We start from the raw sequence: 8,119 nt of genomic DNA, 5'->3' as shown, positions 1-8,119 counted from the left end.
TATACATGTATCGTATATATACTGTATTTAATCACTTTTTAAGGACTTAAATACATAAAACAATATAAGTATATTCACAAAAGATAGCTATATTTGAATTCTCATTTCGTTTCCTCAAGATTTCTATACGTATATCTAGGGTATATGTACCCGTATCATATCCAGCTTCTATAAGTATTTACTATTGGTATATACACATCAAATCAACATCCTAATCAACATTATTACTACCCTAGATATGAGGTAACTAGGATTTGTCAAGTAGTATGAATTATTAGTAAGAAAATAAAATTAGGAATCCTTTTCTTTCTTTATAAACTAAAAACGTTTTTATAAATGAACACCATTTCTTCACTCCATTTTCTCATATCTACACCCTCATTTATCTCTCAAAATACTCCTAACTTCATACTTGATCATCTCCAAGCATTTTTCCCCATCATTTATCTTCAATTACAAGCCTTAAACACCATAAGAAAACTCTTTCAAGAACATATCAAAATATCCACCCATTTGAAGAAGTTTACTTCCAACCTTTTGATCTAACTCCACCACTCTTTGATTCCAAGATTATTTCTTATCTTTTGCAGTAACTTTGTCCAAGTAACTTGAGGTAGTAACCTTGTTCATAATTTTATTCAATTCATATTCATATAGCTATCTTATTTTGTGTTATAAAATTTTAACAACAAGAACATAGTTTGAATGATTTCAAACTTGTTCGCAAACTAAATAGATCCTTCTAAATTGACTTTTAAAACACTTCAAAACCTGTAATATATCATAATGATATGCTAACCTAACAAGATATAACTTGGTTTTACAAAGAACATCTTAAAAACTGAATCTACGTCGTCATAGTGCAACCGGGGGCTGTTTTGGGTTGGATAATTAAAAACCAACTTGAACTTTGAATTGGAAGTTCATGTTCTGGAAAAATGATATTTCTTATGAATATGTTAACACATAAAAATTTCATGGATTAACTCAAAGTGTAAGTATTTTTAGAAAAATGATCATTACATGTTGTTTTTATGATGGAAAATGATCATTTTCATAAGTTTCACCAAAGTTTAACCTATAACCTATGATTTTGATTAAAAACTAAGGTATTTTCAATTCATATTCTTAAAATTTGACTCGATCCAAGGAAGTGGCAAGTTGAACCAACAAAAACGGAGTTGTAATGAAGAAACTACGACTAAAACAAGATTGGGTATCCGAAGCTAGTTTAGCTACGAAAATATTTGGAGAAAAAGTAAATTAATCATATCTTTTCTAATTAATATGATATTTTATATATAATTACTTATGATTTGATTTTATATATTTCAGGACCACCCGTAAACAACACGAGAAGATTAATCATAAGACCTCATGATTGTACGCAACACGTCATTTGACAACACGGTACTTTATGTACGCAACACGTCATTTGACAACATGGTACCATGGGTCGAGATTAATTTTGATCAATACGAATACGATGGGGTCTTTATTTATTTTATTTAAGCAACTAATTGTGGACCACTAACATCGGACTGCTAACTACGGACTAAGAAAATATTAAAAGTATTAAAAGTATATATATATGTAACGATTACTTAAAAAGAAAATATGTTGATATATTATATATATGGTTAGGTTCGTGATATCTATCGAAGACCAAGTCGAATTAAATACCTTCAAGGCAAAAGTGAGTTTCATTTGCTCCCTTTTTAATTGCTTTTGCAATATATATTTTTGGGCTGAGAATACATGCGCTGCTTTTATAAATGTTTACAAAATAGACACGAGTACTTAAAAATATATTCTACATTGCTTTGTACCACTGGCATATTTTCCTGTAGCTTGGTAACTACTATTTACATGGGTATTGTAAACGCGAATCCTGTTGATAGATCTATCGGGCCTGACAACCCCAACCGGACTGGACGACCAGTATTCAACGGTTGCACAGTACTTCATTTTAGTGACTACACTTGGTACGGTGTAGTGAGATTTCATAATAAAGGGAATATGCGACGTTGATTAAATGTTAAGTATGGTTACCAAGTGCTCAACCACTTAGAATGCTTTACATACACTTGCGAGTGTATTATGTTTATGATTATGAAATCTTGTGGTCTATTAACATATTGACATGATTGTTATGATAAACCTATGAACTCACCAACCTTTTAGTTGACACTTTAAAGCATGTTTATTCTCAGGTACGAATTAAGTCTTCCGCTGTGCATTTGCTCAATATAAGGACATTACTTGGAGCTGATCATCGCAATGGGACCAAATGTTGATGACTTCGTCCAGGTGGATTAGGACGGGTCCTTTCAATAAATCAAATGGGTTACCAGTCGACTCCATAAAATCATTATACAACAAACTTGAAAGAATATAAGTAATACTCCAATTCATTCATTACTCCTCTGCAAATCAAAATCTAAACAGAAAATATAAAAAGAAAAGTAAGTCTGCTCTATTCTTGAACTCAAATCACCATAACTCAAATTTGAACTCCATTTCAAAATATAATAATGTTGTTTTGTTAGGAATCGGGTACTCAATCTTTCTGCAAAACTTTAGTTTCCAATTCCTCATATCAAACTCTAATTTACGAGTCAAAGTTTAACTTAAAAAGTCAACTGCAGCATTCTTCATGAAATTCGAAATGGGTTTTGATGTTCTGGGATCAATTAATGATTCATACAGTTTCTAGGAGTCATTTAAAATATATTTCATGAACAAACCATGAGCTGAAACTGATTAATTTTCGAAATCAAAGGTGAGTTGCTGACCGACGAACAGAATGCTGTTCTTCAGCATTTAATTTTTTTATTTATTTTATTCTCATTGATTAACTTTCAAACATGTATCAGTGATTCTATTTTAATTCCACGAATCAATTCCAACATCAAATTGTTAATTGGGTTGTTATAAACCTCTGGTTGATGTTTAATGGAAGAAGAAGGTGAGAAGGAAAGGCAAAATAAAACGGGTTATATCATATTCAGAGTGATCAATTACAGAAATGTAAATACGGAGTATTGGTTAGAAAGGGGTGTCGGGTTTCGAGAGGTACCTGGTTCAAACCCGTGCTGGGACTTTTATTTTTTTTAAAGAGCTTCCTTTAAAGGTAGTCTTTTTTTACAACTATTATTATAACTATTATCATTATTATTGTTATGATTATTATTATTATTATTATTATTATTATTATTATTATTATTATTATTATTATTATTATTAATTAATTAATGTTATTACAGGTATTACTAATGTTATTATTATTAATATTATTTTTAATTTTATCATTTTAAGTATTATTAACATCATAAGGATTAAGATTATGAATGTATGTTATAGAAGCCTTAATCATTAGTCTAGAAATTTAACACGAAGTTTACGAATATAGAAATCTTGGATATAAAAATTATTATGAAAATGATACAAATTATTATCATTTTCATTTATATCAATATTAGTACCATTTTTATAATTATTAATAGTATTGTTATTATTTAGATCATCATTATTATAATTATCAATATCATTATTATTAATATGATAATTATCATTATAATTACAAATATAAGTATTAGATAAAAATTATCAGTTATTACTACTATGATAATAACTATTATAATTATTATCATTATTATTATTATCTCTATTATCAATATTGTAGATATTATTATTATTAGTATTAGTATCATCTTATTAGAATTATTATTACTAGTAACATCAGCATTATTATAAATATTATCACTATTATCATTTTTATTAAAATTATTATTATTTAACTATCATTAAATATTATCATTATTATTATTATCAGTATTATCTACATCAATATTTTTAAAATAATTATTATTACTAAAGTAAAAGTTTTAATAACGTACATAAAGTTATAAGTATGAAAATAAAGATTATATATATGTAAATATATTTTGTACACATAACTTAACTATATTAACATTTATATATATATAACATGAAAATATATAAATAAATAATGAAACTTATAACTTATTAAATATATAAATTACATCACTAATAATAATATATATATTTATTCGATTACGATTATATATATTAATGACTATACAAATGATATAGGTTCGTGAATCCGAGGCCAACCCTGCATTGTTCAATATAGTCATATGTATTTTTACTACAAAATACATTAGGTGAGTTTCATTTGCCTTTTTACCCTTTATATTTTTGGGCTGAGAATACATGCGCAATTTTTATAAATGTTTTACGAAATAGACACAAGTAATCGAAACTACATTATATGGTTGAATTATCGAAATCGAATATGCCCCTTTTTATTAAGTCTGGTAATCTAAGAATTAGGGAACAGACACCCTAATTGACGCGAATCCTAAAGATAGATCTATCGGGCCCAACAAGCCCCATCCAAAGTACCGGATGCTTTAGTACTTCGAAATTTATATCATGTCCGAAAGAGGATCCCGGAATGATGGGGATATTCTTATATGCATATTGTTATGGTCGGTTACCAGGAGTTCAATCCATATGAATGATTTTTGTCTCTATGCATGAGATGTATATTTATGTGAAATGGAAATATGAAATCTTGTGGTCTATTAAAATGATGAAAATGATTATTTATGTTAAACTAATGAACTCACCAACCTTTTGGTTGACACTTTAAAGCATGTTTATTCTCAGGTACGAAAGAAATCTTCCGCTGTGCAATTGCTCATTTTAAAGATATTACTTGGAGTCATTCATGACATATTTCAAAAGACGTTGTATTCGAGTCGTTGAGTTCATCAAGATTATTATTAAGTCAATTATAGTTAGATATATTATAAAATGGTATGCATGCAGTCAACTTTCAATGTAATGAAAGATTGTCTTTCCAAAAACGAATGCAATGTTTGTAAAATGTATCATATAGAGGTCAAGTACCTCGCAATGTAATCAACTGTTGTGAATCGTTTATAATCGATATGGACTTCGTCCGGATGGATTAGGACGGGTCTTTACAGTGAGAACTTATGTTGTGTGGCCATACGGGTTTGACGAACCCTCATTCGGAGGAATGAAACGTATTTTCGAAGTATAGTGTAGGTTCTAACACTATTATGCAGAGGTAAGATTCAGTTAAGCTTGATAATTGGGTGCTCGTGATACAAACACATCTTTTGAGATGTATACGCTTGATAAACGATTCATACTAAAACTTGTAGTTCAAACATACTTTATACATACAACTGTGATTTCACCAACGTTTTCGTTGACAGATTCTTCTATGTTTTCTCAGGTCCTTGAATGCTTATGGATATATGCTTCCGCTTACTTTTTGATACTTGCTTGGATGTCGAGTATACATGCATACGTGGAGCGTATTTTGATAATCGAATTGTGTCTCATAGATTTCAATTGTACTTTAAACTTTGTAATGTAATTCGTCAATATACTACTTTTGTAAACCTTGAAACATCCTCACTTTTGAAATGAATGCGACATGTGTTTTGGTCAAACGTTGTTTTAAAGACTTATGACCACGTAACGGGACCTAAGTAGATGGCGCCGTCAATGACAATTTTGTCAGGTCGCTACAGATGGTATCAGAGCGTTGGTTGTAGGGATTTAGAGTTCAATGGTGTCAACCCCGAGTCATAGGGTACATTAGTGAGTCTAGACTACAACCGACATATAGACTTGAAGTAGGAATTACTTGACTACTTGTGCATTTATACTCGAACTCCCTATTCATATCTAACTCTTAATTCATCTTAAATGTACGTAGCTTAATTTGATTGACACGCCACCTTGACTATATGAAATAATGTCGAATGCACATATGAATTAGGGTAATATAATTGCCGGGATTATATTACGGTGACTCATATGAACGTTCTGACATTATGACATAAAGAATTTAAGGCGAGTCAAGGAAAATTTTCTCTCTATCCTTATTCCATATCATGATTAGTATTATTGGAAATACTAATCAATGGTATTCTTGTATTTTGAAGGAATAATGCCTCCTTGCCGTGTGCCACGCCATGAGACTCCCGAACAAGCCCTTCAACGAATGATAGCCACCGCCGTGGATGCGGCTATGGTCGGTCACTCCTCCAACAACAATAACAACAACCACAACAATAACAACAATCAATGAGCCGGTAACTCAAGCGAAGGGTGCTCCTACAAATCCTTCATGGGGTGCAAACCTCACACTTTTGATGGAACCGGGGGACCGGTAGTGCTCACCCGATGATTTGAGCAAACGGAAGCCGTCTTTAGCATAAGCGGTTGTCGGGACCAAGACAAGGTCAAATACTCTACCCACACTTTTGCCGGTATCGCTCTCACATGGTGGAACACCTATGTACAATCGGTGGGTACCGATGAAGGTCACACCCTCTCTTGGGCCGATTTGAGGGAAAATATGATTACCGAGTACTTCCCTCGTGAAGAAACCAGAAAGCTCGAACAAGAGCTAAGAACTTTAAAGGCGGTCGGAAACGATCTCAAGGCTTATAATCAACGATTCTCCGAGCTAGCCTTAATGTGCCCGGCTCTCGTGACTCCCGAATCCCTCTGAGTCAAACTTTACATGGATGGCCTCCCAAAGAGCATCAAACATGGAGTAATGTCATCCAAACCCGCTAATCATCAAGAAGTTTTGAAGATGGCCCGCCAATTGATAGAAACGATGGACGGAATCATAGTACCGGCACCAAAGGCCGAGGACAAATCGGGTGGCAACAAAAGAAAATGGGAAGCCACTCCATCAAGCAACTACAACAACAACACTTCCACCAAAAAGCCTTTCATTTTCGACGGCAAGAAAGGTTATGCCGGAGCTTTGCCATATTGCAATAAATGCCACAAACATCATTTGGGTGAATGTGGGAGGCCGTTTTGTATCAAGTGTCAAAAGAGTGGCCATTTGGCCCACGAATGTAGAAACAATGCTCCCGTTACTCAAAAGGGATCCAATGCACCAAGACTGGGTGTTTGTTATGAATGTGGCCAACCAGGTCATTTAGAAATGCGTGCCCAAAGAAGAAAGCTAAACCAATACGAGCGGCCGAGCTTTCAACATCACCACCGAGGAAGTCCGAGATGACAATGAACTAGTCACGGGTACGTTTCTTCTCAACAACTCTTATGTTACTTGCTTATTCGATTCGGGTGCCGATAAATGCTTTGTATCCAAGACTTTCCCTCATACTCTTTGCACTTCACCATTTCCCCTAGATACTACTTATGCCATTGAAGTGGCCAACGGGAACCTATTAAGTGCCAACACATATTACCGGGGGTGTACGATAAACATTTTGGGTAATGAGTTTGAAATTGACTTGATACCCATGGAACTAGGAAGCTTCGATGTAATAATCGGTAAGAATTGGTTAGCCAAAACGAAATCTCACATCCTTTGTGATCTTAACGCAATCCGAATTCCTATCGAGAATGTTGAACCCTTGATTGTTTATGGCGATAAGAGTTGCTCCGGACTCAACCGTGTTTCATGCCTTAAAGTTAGAAAACTACTCTGTAAGGGTTGTTTTGCGATCCTTGCCCATGTTAAGAAAGTTGAGTCCGATGAGAAGTATATCGATGATGTGCCAATTGTTAGTGACTTTTCCGATATATTTCCCGACAAATTGTCGGGTCTTCCACCTCATCGACCGGTTGAATTCCAAATCGATCTTATTCCGGGAGCTGCACCCATAGCACGTGCGCCGTATAGACTTGCTCCATCTAAAATGCAAGAATTGCAAAGTCAAATCCAAGAACTACTTGACCGTGGTTTCATCCAACCTAGCCATTCACCATGGGGCGCTCCGATTTTGTTTGTTAAAAAGAAAGATGGATCCCTACGAATGTTCATCGATTACCGTGAACTAAATAAATTGACGGTCAAGAACCGATATCCTCTTCCTCGCATCGATGACCTCTTTGATCAACTACAAGGATCTCGTGTATATTCAAAAATCGATCTCCGCTCGGATTATCATCAATTAAGGGTTAAGGGGGAAGATGTCTCCAAAACCGCTTTCCAGACTCATTATGGTAGTTATGAATTCCTTGTCATGCCATTTGGTCTCACTAATGCACCGGCGATGTTCAT

This window comes from Rutidosis leptorrhynchoides, chromosome 5 (assembly GCF_046630445.1).
Source record: "Rutidosis leptorrhynchoides isolate AG116_Rl617_1_P2 chromosome 5, CSIRO_AGI_Rlap_v1, whole genome shotgun sequence".
NCBI classification, from domain to species: Eukaryota; Viridiplantae; Streptophyta; class Magnoliopsida; order Asterales; family Asteraceae; genus Rutidosis; species Rutidosis leptorrhynchoides.
Note: the sequence above shows the minus strand (reverse complement) of the source record.